Below are 20,205 nucleotides of genomic sequence, written 5' to 3'. Positions count from 1 at the left end.
TAACCCTAACCCTAACACGAACCCTATCACTAGCCCTAACCCTTAACCCCTAACCCTAATATGAATCCTAACCCTAACCCCTAACCCTAAAACCCTAACCCTAATAACCCTAACCCTAAACCCTAACCCCTAAACCTAACCCTAACCCTAATACCCTAACCCTAGTACCCTAATACCCTAATCCTAACCCTAACCCTAATAACACTATCCCTAACCATAAAAACTCTAACCCTAACCGTAATACCCTAACTCTAACCCTAAAACCCTAACCCTAATCCTAAACCTAATACCCTAACTCTAACCCTAACCCGAACCCATACCCTAACCCTTATACGAACCCTAACCCTATAATCATAATACTTTAACCCTAACCCTAACCTAACCCTAATCCCTATCCCTAAAACCCTAACCCTAATACACTAACCCTAATATGAACCCTAACCCTAACACGAACCCTAACTGTAACCCTAATAACCATAACCCTAAACCTAACCATAACCCTAAAACCTTAACCCTAAATCCTTAACGCTAACCCCTAATCCTTAACCCAAACCCTTACCCTAACTTGAACCCTAACCATAACACGAACCGTAACCCTAACCCTAACCCTTAACCCCTAATCCCTAACACTAACCCTAACACGAACCCTAACCCTAACACTAATATGAACCCTTACCCCTAACCCTAAACCCTAACCCTAACACGAACCCTAACCCAAAACCTTAACCCTAACTCTAACCCTAATATGAACCCTAATACTAACCCAAAACCCTTACCCTAATCCTAACCCTAATCCTAACCCTAATATGAACCCTAACTATATCCCTAAACCTAACCCATACCTAATCCCTAACCCTAACCATAATACAAACCCTAACCCTAATTTAAACCCTAAACCTAACCCCTAACCCTAACACGAACCCTAAACCTAACCCAAAACTCTAACCCTAATCCTAACCCTAATACGAACCCTAACTCTATCCCTAACCCTAACACGAACCTGAACCCTAACCCTATCTCTAACCCTTACCCTAACCCTAATACAAACCTTAACCCTAATACAAACCCTAACCCTAGCCCTAACCCTAATATGAACCCTTACCCTAATTATAACCTTAACCTTAACACGAACCCTAACCCTAATATGAACCCTAACACAAAACACTAACCCTAACCCATATACGAACCCTAACCCTAAAACCCTAACCCTAACCCTAATACGAACCCTTATCCTAACCCTAATATGAACCCTAACCCTAATATGAACCCTAACCCTAACTCTAACCCTAAACCTAATACGAACCCTAACCCTAATAACCCTAACCCTGACCCAAACCCCTAACCCTAATATGAATCCTAACCCTTACCCTAGCTCTAACCCGAACTCTAACCCTAACCATAACCCTAACACAAACCCTAACCCTAACCTTAATATGAACCCTATCCCTAACCCAAAACCCTAACCCTAACGCTTAACCTAACCCTAATACGAACCCTAACCCGAACCTGAACCCTAACCCTAAAACCCTAACCCTAATACGAACCCTAATACGAACACTAACCCTAATACGAACCCTAACACTAACCCTAAACCTAATACAACCCTAACCCTAATCCTAATCCTAAAACTCTAACCCTAATATGAATCCTAACCCTAACACTAACCCTAAAGCCCTAACCCTAACCCTAATAACCCTAACCCTAAACCCTAACCCTAACCCTAATACACTATCCCTAATAACGTAATCCTAAACCTAACCAGAATTCTAACCCTAATAACACTCTCCCTAACCTTAACCGTAAAACTCTAACCCTAACCCTAATACCCTAACCCTAACCCTAAAACCCTAACCCTAATACCCTAACCCTAACCCTAATACCCTAACTCTAACCCTAACCCAAACCCGTACCCTATCCCTTATACGAACCCTAACCCTAATATCATAATACCCTAACCCTTAACCCTAACCCTAACCTAACCCTAACCCCTAACCCTAACACTAAAACTCTAACCCTAATACTCTAACCCTATTATGAACCCTAACCCTAACACGAACCCTATCCCTAATAACCCTAACCCTAACCCTATTAACCCTAACCCTAAACCTAACCATAACCCTAAAACCCTAACCCTAAATCCTTAACCCTAACCCCTAATCCTTAACCCAAACCCTAACATGAACCCTAACACGAACCCTAACCCTTAAATCCGAACCCCTAACCCTAACCCTAACCCTAACAAAAACCCTAACCCTTATACGAACCCTAACTCTAACCCTTAACCCTAACCCTAACCTAACCTTAACCCTAATAACCCTAACCCTAATAACCCTAACGCAAAACCTAACCATAACCCTAAAACCTTTACCCTAACCCCTAATACTTAACCCAAACCCTAACCCTAACATGTGTTATGCACACCAGTACCAGCAGGAATGTACTGGTGTCTGAACGGTGAGGGATGCAAAACAAATGAACTCACAGACAGACTGGGGAATATGACATTACATACACAGAAGGTGATAGGGTAACAAAATAAACACAAAGTGAACAGAGAAGCCCAAAGGCTAAGAAACTGGGTGTCTCCCTAGTATTAGGAATGCTCAGATGGAAAGAAGCGAGATGTAGTGATTTAATACGTAGAGAACCCGAAATGCTGTTGCTAAGGGCAACAGCAAAACCCTAAAGGGTTACCAACGGGTGTGGCAGTAAACTCCTTGGTCAGAGATGGAATAATAGACACAAGGAGAGTCTCCACAATCCTAGTCCTCACTTGCAGTGCACTGGTTCAGCTTACTGCCACTAAACTGACACCTGAACACCTTGCACAGTGAGAAAGGATTTTGGCAGGCAAGTCTGAGAATACAGCCGCAAACTTGCTAGGTTCACAGAGTAGCAAAAGAACCCCAGCAGGTTAAACGACTGACTCCAGTCTTACTGCTAGGTCTGGATTGGCAGAGTGTAATACCAAATCCCAAGGCCTATTTGCAGTAAGCAACAAACAAATACAAAGTTTACACAGTACTAGCTAGCTTTCAGGAACTGACTAACCAACAAAGATTCAGCAGCATCTGCCTAACCTGAGAAGAGGGTTTATATAGCAGGTGCTGTCCACGCCCCACTCAGACCTCACAGACTGTGAGCACAAAAACCAGCACCGGATCCCCTGCCGTGCACAGAGCCTGTAACCACTGCACAGCAAAAGACCCGAACCGGAGTATCAGCTACGCTCAGGTTACTCCGCTAGCACTTGTCTCCCGGTTGCCATGACGACGTGGCAGCACAGAGCAGGAGACCCTAACAACATGAACCCTAACCCTAAAACGAACCCTAACCCTAACCTTTAACCCCTAACACTAACCCTAACCCTAACACGAACCCTAACCCTAACCCTAATATGAACCCTATCTCTAACCCTAACCCTAATAACCCTAACCACTAACCCTAACCCTAAGCCTAATACCCTAACCCTAACTCTAATACCCTAATACCCTAATCCTAACCCTAATAACCCTAACCCTAAAACTCTAACCCTAACCCTAACCCTAATACCCTAACTCTAAAACCCTAACCCTAACCCTAATACCCTAACCCTAACCCTAACCCCTAACCCTAACCCTAACACGAACCCTAACCCAAAACCCTAACCCTAACACTAATCAATACCCTCACCCTAACCCTAAATGTCTTTCAATTTATGAGAGATTTCTTTAAATAAGCTACAATGTCCAAGGTACTAAACATGATATATTCTATGGGTTTTCATAAGCAAGTCATTAGAATAATTTACTACTAAAGTTATAAAACATATGCATTCAATATTTGAGGAAACAAAGAAAAAATAAAGTTATTTATTTGGTTTCACTAAAAAGTCCATTGGAAGACTTGACTATTGTTCTTAAAAGACATATGCATTACTTAGTATAGAGCAATAAATCACATGCAGACTAGTAAAATAAAAAATGCTTATGTTGGATTCAAACCTATGACACGCTTACATTGATAGTGTAAGACCAACACTCTACCAACTGATCTAATCAGAATACTCATAAACAACATAACATTTATCAAAAATTTAAGTCAATAAGCTACACTGTCCAAAGTACTAAACATGATATATTTTATGGGGTTTCATAAGCAAGTCATTAGAGTACTTTACTACTAAATTTATAAAACATATGCATTCAATATTTGAGGAAACAAAGTAAAAATAACACTATTTATTGGGTTTCACTAAAAAATCCATTGAAAGACTTGACTATTGTTCTTAAAAGACATATGCATTACTTAGTATATAGCAATAAATCACAGACTAGTAAAATAAAAACATGCTTACGTTGTATTTAAAACTATGATATGGCTTTCCTTGTTAGTGTAAGACCTACAATCTACCGACTGAGCTAACAAGTCTGCACAAAAGTGTCACCCTAACCCTAACCCTAATACCCTAACCCTAATAACCCTAACCCTAACACGAACCCTATCACTAACCCTAACCCTTAACCCCTAACCCTAATATGAATCCTAACCCTAAACCCTAACCCTAACCCTAACCCTAAAACCCTAACCCTAATAACCCTAAACCCTAACCCCTAAACCTAACCCTAACCCTAATACCCTAACCCTAGTACCCTAATACCCTAATCCTAACCCTAACCCTAATAACACTATCCCTAACCCTGACCATAAAAACTCTAACCCTAACCGTAATACCCTAACTCTAACCCTAAAACCCTAACCCTAATCCTAAACCTAATACCCTAACTCTAACCCTAACCCGAACCCATACCCTAACCCTTATACGAACCCTAACCCTATAATCATAATACTTTAACCCTAACCCTAACCTAACCCTAATCCCTATCCCTAAAACCCTAACCCTAATACACTAACCCTAATATGAACCCTAACCCTAACACGAACCCTAACCGTAACCCTAATAACCATAACCCTAAACCTAACCCTAACCCTAAAACCTTAACCCTAAATCCTTAACGCTAACCCCTAATCCTTAACCCAAACCCTTACCCTAACTTGAACCCTAACCCTAACACGAACCGTAACCCTAACCCTAACCCTTAACCCCTAACCCCTAACACTAACCCTAACACGAACCCTAACCCTAACACTAATATGAACCCTTACCCCTAACCCTAAACCCTAACCCTAACACGAACCCTAACCCAAAACCTTAACCCTAGCTCTAACCCTAATATGAACCCTAATACTAACCCAAAACCCTAACCCTAATCCTAACCCTAATATGAACCCTAACTCTATCCCTAAACCTAACCCAAACCTAATCCCTAACCCTAACCATAATACAAACCCTAACCCTAATTTAAACCCTAAACCTAACCCCTAACCCTAACACAAACCCTAAACCTAACCCAAAACTCTAACCCTAATCCTAACCCTAACCCTAATACGAACCCTAACTCTATCCCTCACCCTAACACGAACCTGAACCCTAACCCTATCTCTAACCCTTACCCTAACCCTAATACAAACCCTAACCCTAATACAAACCCTAACCCTAGCCCTAACCATAATATGAACCCTTACCCTAATTATAACCTTAACCTTAACACGAAACCTAACCCTAATATGAACCCTAACACAAAACCCTAACCCTAACCCAAATACGAACCCTAACCCTAAAACCCTAACCCTAATACGAACCCTTACCCTAACCCTAATATGAACCCTAACCCTAATACGAACCCTAACCCTAACTCTAACCCTAAACCTAATACGAACCCTAACCCTAATAACCCTAACCCTGACCCAAACCCCTAACCCTAATATGAATCCTAACCCTAACCCTAGCTCTAACCCTAACCCTAACCATAACCCTAACACAAACCCTAACCCTAACCTTAATATGAACCCTATCCCTTTCCCAAAACCCTAACCCTAACGCTTAACCTAACCCTAATACGAACCCTAACCCGAACCTGAACCCTAACCCTAAAACCCTAACCCTAATACGAACCCTAATACGAACACTAACCCTAATACGAACCCTAACACTAACCCTAAACCTAATACAACCCTAATCCTAACCCTAAAACTCTAACCCTAATATGAATCCTAACCCTAACACTAACCCTAAAGCCCTAACCTTAACCCTAATAACCCTAACCCTAAACCCTAACCCTAACCCTAATACACAATCCCTAATAACCTAATCCTAAACCTAACCATAATTCTAACCCTAATAACACTCTCCCTAACCTTAACCGTAAAACTCTAACCCTAACCCTAATACCCTAACCCTAACCCTAAAACCCTAACCCTAATACCCTAACCCTAACCCTAATACCCTAACTCTAACCCTAACCCGTACCCTATCCCTTATACGAACCCTAACCCTAATATCATAATACCCTAACCCTGACCCTTAACCCTAACCCTAACCTAACCCTAACCCCTAACTCTAAAACCCTAACCCTAATACTCTAACCCTATTATGAACCCTAACCCTAACACGAACCCTATCCCTAATAACCCTCACCCTAACCCTATTAACCCTAACCCTAAACCTAACCATAACCCTAAAACCCTAACCCTAAATCCTTAACCCTAACCCCTAATCCTTAACCCAAACCCTAACATGAACCCTAACACGAACCCTAACCCTTAAATCCGAACCCCTAACCCTAACACTAACCCTAACCCTAACAAAAACCCTAACCCTTATACGAACCCTAACTCTAACCCTTAACCCTAACCCTAACCTAACCTTAACCCTAATAACCCTAACCCTAATAACCCTAACGCAAAACCTAACCATAACCCTAAAACCTTTACCCTAACCCCTAATACTTAACCCAAACCCTAACCCTAACATGTGTTATGCACACCAGTACCAGCAGGAATGTACTGGTGTCTGAACGGTGAGGGATGCAAAACAAATGAACTCACAGACAGACTGGGGAATATGACATTACATACACAGAAGGTGATAGGGTAACAAAATAAACACAAAGTGAACAGAGAAGCCCAAAGGCTAAGAAACTGGGTGTCTCCCTAGTATTAGGAATGCTCAGATGGAAAGAAGCGAGATGTAGTGATTTAATACGTAGAGAACCCGAAATGCTGTTGCTAAGGGCAACAGCAAAACCCTAAAGGGTTACCAACGGGTGTGGCAGTAAACTCCTTGGTCAGAGATGGAATAATAGACACAAGGAGAGTCTCCACAATCCTAGTCCTCACTTGCAGTGCACTGGTTCAGCTTACTGCCACTAAACTGACACCTGAACACCTTGCACAGTGAGAAAGGATTTTGGCAGGCAAGTCTGAGAATACAGCCGCAAACTTGCTAGGTTCACAGAGTAGCAAAAGAACCCCAGCAGGTTAAACGACTGACTCCAGTCTTACTGCTAGGTCTGGATTGGCAGAGTGTAATACCAAATCCCAAGGCCTATTTGCAGTAAGCAACAAACAAATACAAAGTTTACACAGTACTAGCTAGCTTTCAGGAACTGACTAACCAACAAAGATTCAGCAGCATCTGCCTAACCTGAGAAGATGGTTTATATAGCAGGTGCTGTCCACGCCCCACTCAGACCTCACAGACTGTGAGCACAAAAACCAGCACCGGATCCCCTGCCGTGCACAGAGCCTGTAACCACTGCACAGCAAAAGACCCGAACCGGAGTATCAGCTACGCTCAGGTTACTCCGCTAGCACTTGTCTCCCGGTTGCCATGACGACGTGGCAGCACAGAGCAGGAGACCCTAACAACATGAACCCTAACCCTAAAACGAACCCTAACCCTCACCTTTAACCCCTAACACTAACCCTAACCCTAACACGTACCCTAACCCTAACCCTAATATGAACCCTATCTCTAACCCTAACCCTAACCCCTAACCCTAACACTAACCCTAACTCTAACCCTAATATGAACACTAACTCTAACCCTAACCCGAACCTAAACCCTAACCCTAAAACTAGCCCTTACCCTAATACGAACCCTAACCCTAATACGAACCCTAACCGTAACCATAGCCCTAACCCTAATACGAACCCTCTCCCTACCATAACCCTAACCCTAATATAAACCCTAACCCAAAACCCTAACCCTAACGCTAACCCTAACCCTAATACGAACCCTAACTCGAACCCGAACACTGCTCCTAACCCTAAAACCCTAACCCTAATACGAACCCTAACACTAACCCTAACCCTAAACCTAATACGAACCCTAAGCCTAACCTTAAAACCCTAACCCTAATACGAATCCTAACCCTTACCCTAACCCTAACCCCTAACTCTAATCCTAAACCTAAAACCCTAACCCTAATAACCCTAACCCTAAACCTAAACCCTAACCCCTTATCCTAACCATAATACCCTAACCCTGATACCCTAATACCCTAATCCTAACCCTAACCCTAATAACTCTAACCCTAACCCTAAAACTCTAACCCTAACCATAACCCTAATACCCTAACCCTAAATCCCTAACCCTAACCCTAACCCTAATACCCTAACCCTAATACCCTAACTTTAACCCTAACCTGAACCCGTACCCTAACCCTTATACGAACCCTAACCCTATTATCATAATACCCTAACCCTAACCATAAAACCCTAACCCTAATACCCTAACACTAACCCTAATATGAATCCTAACCCTAACACAAACCCTAATCCTAACCCTAATAACCCTAGCCCTAACCCTAATAACCCTAAATGGGAGCGTACAGGAGATGTCGGCTCATTAACCACTGGTGTGCATAGAGAAGAATGACCGGGACCTGGGCCAAATGCCATTGAGCATTGTGCTTGAACAATAATGCGAGAAATACAGTATCCTGTGCAGTACTGTAGTCTGATGCCTGGTGGATTGTTCAGTTTGAAAAGAGAACCTTCTGTAAGAGTCTGTTTCCTGGGCTGCAGCATCAGTTAATGTACCTTAATTTAGGAACACTCCAGAGGAAGATTATGTGGCCCTTGGGATAAGCACATTCGCTGACCTAGGTGACCTAACCCTCCTGCAACAAACACAACTGGCATAAAGTAAAACTGAAGGAATGAAAGAGGACGGCATCTGGACATATTGAAAGAAACCTTTATATGAAAGTACACCATATCTTGAAGTAAGCATATATGTGAGCATCCTCCACATCCAGGGATATAAATATGGGTGTATGACTGCATACGGTTCTTAAATACCACTTTTAGAAGGGCGAAAGAAACCTTGATAGGAGTTATTCCGGTTTTTTTGAAGTAAGCGTACATGTGAGCAGCACTTCATGTGAACCACTGAGGTGAACCTTACAAATAGAACTGCACATCCCCAATATTGGATAGTCGAAGGAAGCCTGGGTTGATATTTACCCTGTGAGCCTCTGCAAGGAGTGTTATTGAACATTTGTGTTTGTATTGTGTTTCTTTTTCATATACCAACTCCTGGATAACGGATTTATATATGAACTTTCCTGTATGGAAAAAGGAACGGACTCTAACCCACACGGGTAAATTATTGTAATACTATTGATTATTTTGCGCCATCTGAAGCCCTATCCTAATTTTTCTCTATCTTAACCCTAACCCTAAAACCGAAACCCTAACCCAAAATCCCTAACCATAGCCCCTAATCCTTAACCCTAAACCTTATATGAACCCTTCCATAACCCTGGCCCTGGCCCTGGCCCTAACCCTAACTCTATCCCTATCCCTAACCCTAATACCTTAACTCTAATACCCTAATACCCTAACCCTAAACCTAAAACCCTAATCCTAATAACCCTAACCCTGGCACGAACCCTAACCTTAACCCTTATACCCTAACCCTAATACACTAACCCTAACCTGAACCCTAAAACCATAACCCTAAACTTAACCCCTAACCCTAACCCTAATACCCTAACCCTAAAACCCTAACCATAAAGCCCTAACCCTAATACCTAACCCTAACCGTAATACCATAACCCTTACACTAACCCTAACTCCAACCCTAATACCCTAACCCTAATACCCTAACCCTAACCCTAAATGTCTTACAATTTATGAGAGATTTCTTTAAATAAGCTACAATGTCCAAGGTACTAAACATATATTCTATGGGGTTTCATAAGCAAGTCATTAGAATACTTTACTACTAAAGTTATAAAACATATGCATTCAATATTTGAGGAAACAAATAAAAAATAAAGTTATTTATTTGGTTTCACTAAAAAGTCCATTGGTAGACTTGACTATTGTTCTTAAAAGACATATACATTACTTAGTATAGAGCAATAAATCACATGCAGACTAGTAAAATAAAAATGCCTATGTTGGATTCAAACCTATGATACGCTTACATTGATAGTGTAAGACCAACACTCTACCAACTGATCTAAGCAGAATACTCATAAACAACATAAAATTTATCCGAGATTTAAGTCAATAAGCTACAATGTCCAAAGTACTAAACATGATATATTTTATGGGGTTTCATAAGCAAGTCATTAAAGTACTTTACTACTAAAGTTATAAAACATATGCATTCAATATTTGAGGAAACAAAGTAAAAATAAAACTATTTATCGGGTTTCACTAAAAAATCAATTGAAAGACTTGACTATTGTTCTTAAAAGACATATGCATTACTTAGTATAGAGCAATAAATCACATGCAGACTAGTAAATTAAAAACATGCTTACGTTGTATTTAAAACTATGATAGGCTTAACTTGTTAGTTTAAGACCTACAATCTACCGACTGAGCTAACAAGTCTGCACATAAGTGTCACCCTAACCCTAACCCTAATACCTTAACCCTAACCCTAATAACACTAAACCTAACCCTAACACGAACCCTATCCCTAACCCTTAACCCCTAACCCTAATATGAATCCTAACCCTAACCCCTAGCCCTAATACCTTAACCCTAACCCTAATAACCCTAACCCTAACTCTAACATGAACCCTATCCCTAACCCTAACCCTTAACCCCTAACCCTAATATGAATCCTAACCCTAACCCTAAACTTAACCCTAAAACCCTAACCCTAACCGTAATAACCCTAACCCTAACCCTAAACCCTAACCCCTAACCCTAATACCCTAACCCTAATACCCTAATCCTAACCCTAACCCTAACCCTAATAACACTATCCCTAACTGTAAAACTCTAACCCTAACCATAATAGCCTAACCCTAAAACCCTAATCCTAATCCTAAACCTAATACCCTAACTCTAACCCTAACCCAAACCCGTACCCTAACCCTTATACGAACCCTAACCCTAATATCATAATACTTTAACCCTTAACCCTAACCTAACCCTAATCCCTAACCCTAAAACCCTAACCCTGATGCCCTAACCCTAACCGTAATAACCCTAACCTTAACTATAAACCCTATACCCTAACCCTAACCCTGATACCCTAACCCTAATACCCTAATACCCTAATCCTAACCCTAACCCTAATAACACTATCCCTAACCCTAACCGTAAAACTCTAACCCTAACTATAATACCCTAACCCTAACCCTAAAACCCTAATCCTAATCCTAAACCTAATACCCTAACTCTAACCCTAACCCGAACCCGTACCCTAACCCTTATACGAACCCTAACCTTAATATCATAATACTTTTACCCTTAACCCTAACCTAACCCTAATCCCTAACCCTAAAACCCTAACCCTAATACCCTAACCCTAACCCTAATAACCCTAACCCTAAACCCTAGCCCCTAACCCTAACCCTAATACCCTAACCCTAATACCCTAATACCCTAATCCTAACCCTAACCCTAACCCTAATAACACTATCCCTAACCCTAACCGTAAAACTCTTACCCTAATCATAATACCCTAACCCTAAAACCCTAATCCTAAACCTAATACCCTAACTCTAACCCTAACCCGAACCCGGACCCTAACCCTTATACGAACCCTAACCCTAATATCATAATACTTTAACCCTTAACCCTAACCTAACCCTAATCCCTAACCCTAAAACCCTAACCCTAACCCTAACCCTAAGCCTAATAAACAGAACTCTAAACCTAACCATAACCCTAAAAACCTAACCCTAAATCCTTAACGCTAACCCCTAATCCTTAACCCAAACCCTAAACCTAACATGTACCCTAACCATAACATGAACAGTAACCCTAACCCTGACCCTTAACCCCTAACCCTAACACTAACCCTAACCCTAACATGAACCCTAACCCTAATATGAACCCTAACCCCTAACCCTAAACCATAACCCTCACAAGAACCCTAACCCTAACACAAACCCTAACCCTAACTCTAACCCTAATATGAACCCTAACTCTAACCCTAACCCAAAACCCTAACCCTAATCCTTACCCTAACCCTAATACGAACCCTAACTCTAACCCTAACCCGAACCCTAACCTAATCCCTAACCCTAACCATAATACGAACCCTAACCCTAATTCAAACCCTAAACCTAACCCCTAACCCTAACACGAACCCTAAGGCTAACCCAAAACTCTAACCCTAATCCTAACCCTAACCCTAATATGAACCCTAACTCTAACCCTAACCCTAACCTGAACCCTAACCCTATCTCTAACCCAAACCCTAACCCTAATACAAACCCTAACCGTAGCCCTAACCCTAATACGAACTCTTACCCTAACTATAACCCTAACCCTAACACGAACCCTAACCCTAATATGAACCCTAACCCTAAAACCCTAACCCTAATATGAATCCTTACCCTAACCCTAATATGAAGCCTAACCCTAATACGAACTCTTACCCGAACTTTATCCCTAAACCTAATATGAACCCTAACCCTAATAACCCTAACCCTGACCCTAAAACCCTAACCCTAATATGAATCCTAACCCTAAACCCTAACCATAACCATAGCCCTATATCCCTAACCCTAATAACCCAAACCCCTATACCTAACCCTGAGCCTAATACCCTAACTCTAATACCCTAATACCCTAATCCTAACCCTAACCCTAATAACCCTAACCCTAAAACCCTAACCCTAATACCCTAACCCTAACCCCTAACACTAACCCTAACCTTAACACGAACCCTAACCCTAACCCAAAACTCTAACCCTGATCCTAACCATAACCCTAAAACGAGCCCTAACTCTATCTCTAACCCTAATACGAACCTGAACCTTAACCCTAAACCTAATACGAACCCTAACCCAAACCCTAACCCTGATACAAACCCTAACCTTAGCCCTAACCCTAATACGTACCTTTACCCTAACCATAACCCTAACGCTAACATGAACCCTAAGCCTAACCCTAATATGAACCCCAACCCTAATCCCTAACGCTAACCCTAACCCTAATACGAACCCTAACCCAAACCCTAACCCTTAAACCCTAACCCCTAACCCTAACACTAACCATAACCCTAACACGAACCCTAACCCTAACCCTAATATGAACCCTAACCCCCAGCCCTAAACCCTAACCCTAACACGAACCCTAACCCAAAACCTTAACCCCAACTCTAACCCTAATATGAACCCTAACACTAACCCAAATCCCTAACCCTAATATGAACCCTAACTCTAACCCTAACCCTAACCTGAACCTAAACCCTAACCCTAACCATAATACGAACCCTAACCCTAATTCAAACCCAAAACCTAACCCCTAACCCTAACACGAACCCTAAGCCTAATCCAAAACTCTAACCAAAACCCTATCCCTAACCCTAATACGAACCCTAACTCTAACCCTAACCCTAACACGAACCTGAACCCTAACCCTATCTCTAACCTTAACCCTAATACAAACTCTAACTCTAATATGAACCCTAACCCTAGCACTAACCCTAATACGAACCCTTACCCTAACTATAACCTTAACCTTAACACGAACCCTAACCCTAATATGAACCCTAACCCAAAACCCTTACCCTAGCACAAATACGAACCCTAACCCTAAAACCCTAACCCTAACCCTAATACGAACCCTTACCCTAACCCTAATATGAACCCTAACCCTAATACGCACCCTAACCCTAACTCTAACCCTAAACCTAATACAAACCCTAACCCTAATAACCCTAACCCTGACCCTAAAACCCTAACCCTAATATGAATCCTAACCCTAACCCTAACCCCTAACCATAACCATAACCCTAAATCCCTACCCTAATAACCCTAACCCCTAACCCTAACCCTAAGCCTAAAACCCTAACCCTTACTCTAAAACCCTAATACCCTAATCCTAACCCTTACCCAAATAACCCTAACCCTAAAACTCTAACCCTAACCCTAATACCCTAACTGTAAAACCCTAACCCTAATACCCTAACCCTAACCCTAACACGAACCCTAACCCTAACCCTAACCCTAATCCTTACCATAATACGAACCCTAACCCTAAAACCCTAACCATAATACGAATCCTTACCCTAACCTTAATATGAACCCTAACACTAATATGAACCCTAACCCTAAACCTAATACGAACCCTAACCCTAATAACCCTAACCCTGACCCTAAAACCCTAACCCTAATATGAATCCTAACCCTAACCCCTAACCATAACCATAACCCTAAATCCCTAACTCTAATAACCCAAACCCCTAACCCTATCCCTGAGCCTAATACCCTAACTCTAATACCCTAATACCAGAATGCTAACCCTAACCCTAATAACCCTAACCCTAAAACCCTAACCCTAACCCTAATACCCTAACCCTAACCCCTAACACTAATACCCTAATCCTAACACGAACCCTAACCCAAACCCAAAACTCTAACCATGATCCTAACCATAACCCTAATACGAGCCCAATCTCTATCTCTAACCCTAATACGAACCTGAACCTTAACCCTAAATCTAATACAAACCCTAACCCAAACCCTAACCCTGATACGAACCCTAACCCTAGCCCTAACCCTAATACGAACCTTAACCCTAACCATAACCCTAACACGAACCCTAACCCTAACCCTAATATGAACCCTAACCCTAATCCAAATATCTAACCCTAACGCTAACCCTAACCCTAATACGAACCCTAACGCAAACCCTAACCCTTAAACCCTAACCCCTAACCCTAACACTAACCCTAACCCTAACACGAACCCTAACCCTAATATGAACCTTAACCCCTAACCCTAACCTAACCCCTAACCCTAACACGAACCCTAAGCCTAACCCAAAACTCTATCCCTAATCCTAACCCTAACCCTAATATGAACCCTAACCCTAACACGAACCTGAACCCTAACCCTATCTCTAACCCTAACCCTAATACAAGCCCTAACCCTAATACAAACCCTAACCCTAGCCCTAACCTTAATACGAACCCTTACCCTAACTATAACCTTAACCTTAACACGAACCCTAACCCTAACCCTAATATGAACCCTAACCCAAAACCCTAACCCTAACCCAAATATGAACCCTAACCCTAAAACCCTAACCCTCACCCTAATACGAACCCTTACCCTAACCCTAATATGAACCCTAACCCTAATACGAACCTTAACCCTAACTCTAACCCTAAACCTAATACAAACCCTAACCCTTATAACCCTAACCCTGACCCTAAAACCCTAACCCTAATATGAATCCTAACCCTAAACTTAACCCCTAACCATAACCATAACCCTTAATCCCTAACCCTAATAACTCTAACCCTAAACCTAAGCCTAATACCCTAACCCTAACTCTAATACCCTTATACCCTAATCCTAACCATAACCCTAATAACCCTAACCCTAAAACTCTAACCCTAACCCTAACCCTAATACCCTAACTATAAAACCCTAACCCTAATACCCTAACCCCTAACCCTAACCCTAACACGAACCCTAACCCTAACCCAAAACCCTAACCCTAATCCTAACCCTAATATGAACCCTAACTCTAACCCTAAAACCCTAACCCGAACCTAATCCCTAACCCTAACCATAATACGAACCCTAACCCTAAAACGCTAACCCTTATACGAATCCTTACCCTAACCCTAATATGAACCCTAACACTAATACGTACCCTAACCCTAACCCTAAACCTAATACGCACTCTAACCCTAATAACCCTAACCCTGACCCTAAAACCCTAACCCTAATATGAATCCTAACCCTAACCCCTAACCATAACCATAACCCTAAATCCCTAACCCTAATAACCCAAACCCCTAACCCTATCCCTGAGCCTAACACCCTAACTCTAATACCCTAATACCCTAATCCTAACCCTAACCCTAATTACCCTAACCCTAAAACCCTAACCCTAATACCCTAACCCTAACCCCTAACACTAACCCTAACCCTAACACAAACCCTAACCCAAACCCAAAACTCTAACCCTGATCCTAACCATAACCCTAATACGAGCCCAATCTCTATCTTTAACCCTAATACGAACCTGAACCTTAACCCTAAACCTAATACAAACCCTAACCCAAACCCTAACCCTGATACGAACCCTAACCCTAGCCCTAACCCTAATACGAACCTTAACCCTAACCATAACCCTAACCCTAACACGAACCCTAACCCTAACCCTAATGCGAACCCTAACCCTAAAACCCTAACCCTCACCCTAATACGTACCCTTACCCGAACCCTAATATGAACCCTAACCCTAATACGAACCTTAACCCTAACTCTAACCCTAAACCTAATACGAACCCTAACCCTAATAACCCTAACCCTGACCCTAAAACCCTGACCCTAATATGAATCCTAACCCTAACCCCTAACCATAACCATAACCCTTAATCCCTAACCCTAATAACTATAACCCTAACCATAAAACTAATACCCTAACCCTAACTCTTATACCCTAATATCCTAATCCTAACCCTAACCCTAATAACCCTAACCCTAAAACTCTAACCCTAACCCTAATACCCTAACTATAAAACCCTAACCCTAATATCCTAACCCTAACCCCTAACCCTAACCCTAACACGAACCCTAACCCAAAACCCTAACCCTAATACGAACCCTAACTCTAACCCTAACCCGAACATAATCCCTAACCCTAACCATAATAAGAACCCTAACCCTAAAACCCTAACCCTAATACGAATCCTTACCCTAACCCTATTATGAACCCTAACACTAAAAAGAACCCTTACCCTAACTCTAACCCTAAACCTAATACGAACCCTAACCCTAATAACCCTAACCCTGACCCTAAAACCCTAACCCTAATATGAATCCTAACCCTAAACCCTAACCATAACCATAACCATAAATCCCTAACCCTAATAACCCAAACCCCTAACCCTAACCCTGAGCCTAATACCCTAACTCTAATACCTAATACCCTAATCCTAACCCTAACCCTAATAACCCTAACCCTAAAACCCTAACCCTAACCCTAATACCCTAACCCTAACCCGAACCCTTTCCCTAACACGAACCCTAACCCAAAACTCTAACCCTGATCCTAACCATAACCCTAATACGAGCCCTAACTCTATCTCTAACCCTAATACGAACCTGAACCTTAACCCTAAACCTAATACGAACCCTAACCCAAACCCTAACCCTGATACAAACCCTAACCCTAGCCCTAACCCTAATACGTACCTTTACCCTAACCATAACCCTAACGCTAACATGAACCCTAAGCCTAACCCTAATATAAACCCTAACCCTAATCCCTAATCCTAACGCTAACCCTAACCCTAATACGAACCCTAACCCAAACCCTAACCCTTAAACTCTAACCCCTACCCCTAACACTAACCCTAACCGTAACACGAACCCTAACCCTAATATGAACCCAAACCCCTAACCCTATCCCTGAGCCTAATACCCTAACTCTAATACCCTAATACCCTAATGCTAACCCTAACCCTAATAACCATAACACCAAAACCCTAACCCTAACCCTAATACCCTAACCCTAACCCCTAACACAAACCCTAAACCTAACACGAACCCTAACCCAAACCCAAAACTCTAACCATGATCCTAACCATAACCCTAATACGAGCCCAATCTCTATCTCTAACCCTAATATGAACCTGAACCTTAACCCTAAACCTAATACAAACCCTAATCCAAACCCTAACCCTGATACGAACCATAACCCTAACCCTAATATGAACCCTAACCCTAATCCAAATGCCTAACCCTAACGCTAACCCTAACCCTAATACGAACCTTAACCCTAACCATAACCCTAACCCTAACACGAACCCTAACCCTAACCCTAATATGAACCCTAACCCTAATCCAAATACCTAACCCTAACGCTAACCCTAACCCTAATACGAACCCTAACCCAAACCCTAACCCTTAAACCCTAACCCCTAACCTTAACACTAACCCTAACCCTAACACGAACCCTAACCCTAACCCTAATATGAACCCTAAACCCTAACCCTAACCCTAACCTAACCCCTAACCCTACCACGAACCCTAAGCCTAACCCAAAACTCTATCCCTAATCCTAACCCTAACCCTAATATGAACCCTAACCCTAACCCTAACACGAACCTGAACCCTAACCCTATCTCTAACCCTAATACAAGCCCTAACCCTAATACAAACCCTAACCCTAGCCCTAACCCTAATACGAACCCTTACCCTAACTATAACCTTAACCTTAACACAAACCCTAACCCTAATATGAACCCTAACACGAACCCTAACCCAAATATGAACCCTAACCCTAAAACCCTAACCCTCACCCTAATACGAACCCTTACCCTAACCCTAATATGAACCCTAACCCTAATACGAACCTTAACCCTAACTCTAACCCTAAACCTAATACAAACCCTAACCCTTATAACCCTAACCCTGACCCTAAAACCCTAACCCTAATATGAATCCTAACCCTAACCTTAACCCCTAACCATAACCATAACCCTTAATCCCTAACCCTAATAACTCTAACCCTAACCCTAAGCCTAATACCCTAACCCTAACTCTAATACCCTTATACCCTAATCCTAACCCTAACCCTAATAACCCTAACCCTAAAACTCTAACCCTAACCCTAACCCTAATACCCTAACTATAAAACCCTAACCCTAATACCCTAACCCTAACCCCTAACCCTAACACGAACCCTAACCCTTACCCAAAACCCAAACCCTAATCCTAACCCTAATATGAACCCTAACTCTAACCCTAAAACCCTAACCCGAAACTAATCCCTAACCCTAACCATAATACGAACCCTAACCCTAAAACCCTAACCCTAATACGAATCCTTACCCTAACCCTAATATGAACCCTAACACTAATACGTACCCTAACCCTAACCCTAAACCTAATACGCACCCTAACCCTAATAACCCTAACCCTGACCCTAAAACCCTAACCCTAATATGAATCCTAACCCTAACCCCTAACCATAACCATAACCCTAAATCCCTAACCCTAATAATCCAAACCCCTAACCCTATCCCTGAGCCTAATACCCTAACTCTAATACCCTAATACCCTAATCCTAACCCTAACCCTAATTACCCTAACCCTAAAACCCTAACCCTAAAACCCTAACCCTAATACCCTAACCCCTAACACTAGCCCTAACCCTAACACAAACCCTAACCCAAACCCAAAACTCTAACCCTGATCCTAACCATAACCCTAATACGAGCCCAATCTCTATCTCTAACCCTAATACGAACCTGAACCTTAACCCTAAACCTAATACAAACCCTAACCCAAAATCTTACCCTGATACGAACCCTAACTCTAGCCCTAATCCTAATACGAACCTTAACCCTAACCATAACCCTAACCCTAACACGAACCCTAACCCTAACCCTAATATGAACCCTAAACCTAATCCAAATCCCTAACGCTAACCCTAACCCTAATACGAACCCTATCCCAAACCCTAACCCTTAAACCCTAACCCCTAACCCTAACACTAACCCTAACCCTAAAACGAACCCTAACCCTAACCCCAATATGAACCCTCACCCCTAACCCTAACCCTAACCTAACCCCTAACCCTAACACGAACCCTAAGACTAACCCAAAACTCTATCCCTAATCCTAACCCTAACCCTAATACGAACCCTAAATCTAACCCTAACCCTAACACGAACCTGAACCCTAACCCTATCTCTAACCTTAACCCTAATACCAACCCTAACCCTAATACGAAGCCTAACCCTAGCCCTAACCCTAATACGAACCTTTTCCCTAACTATAACCTTAACCTTAACACGAACCCTAACCCTAATGCGAACCCTAACCCTAAAACCCTAACCCTCACCCTAATACGTACCCTTACCCGAACCCT

This window comes from Pseudophryne corroboree, chromosome 1 (assembly GCF_028390025.1).
Source record: "Pseudophryne corroboree isolate aPseCor3 chromosome 1, aPseCor3.hap2, whole genome shotgun sequence".
Classification (NCBI taxonomy): Eukaryota; Metazoa; Chordata; class Amphibia; order Anura; family Myobatrachidae; genus Pseudophryne; species Pseudophryne corroboree.
Note: the sequence above shows the minus strand (reverse complement) of the source record.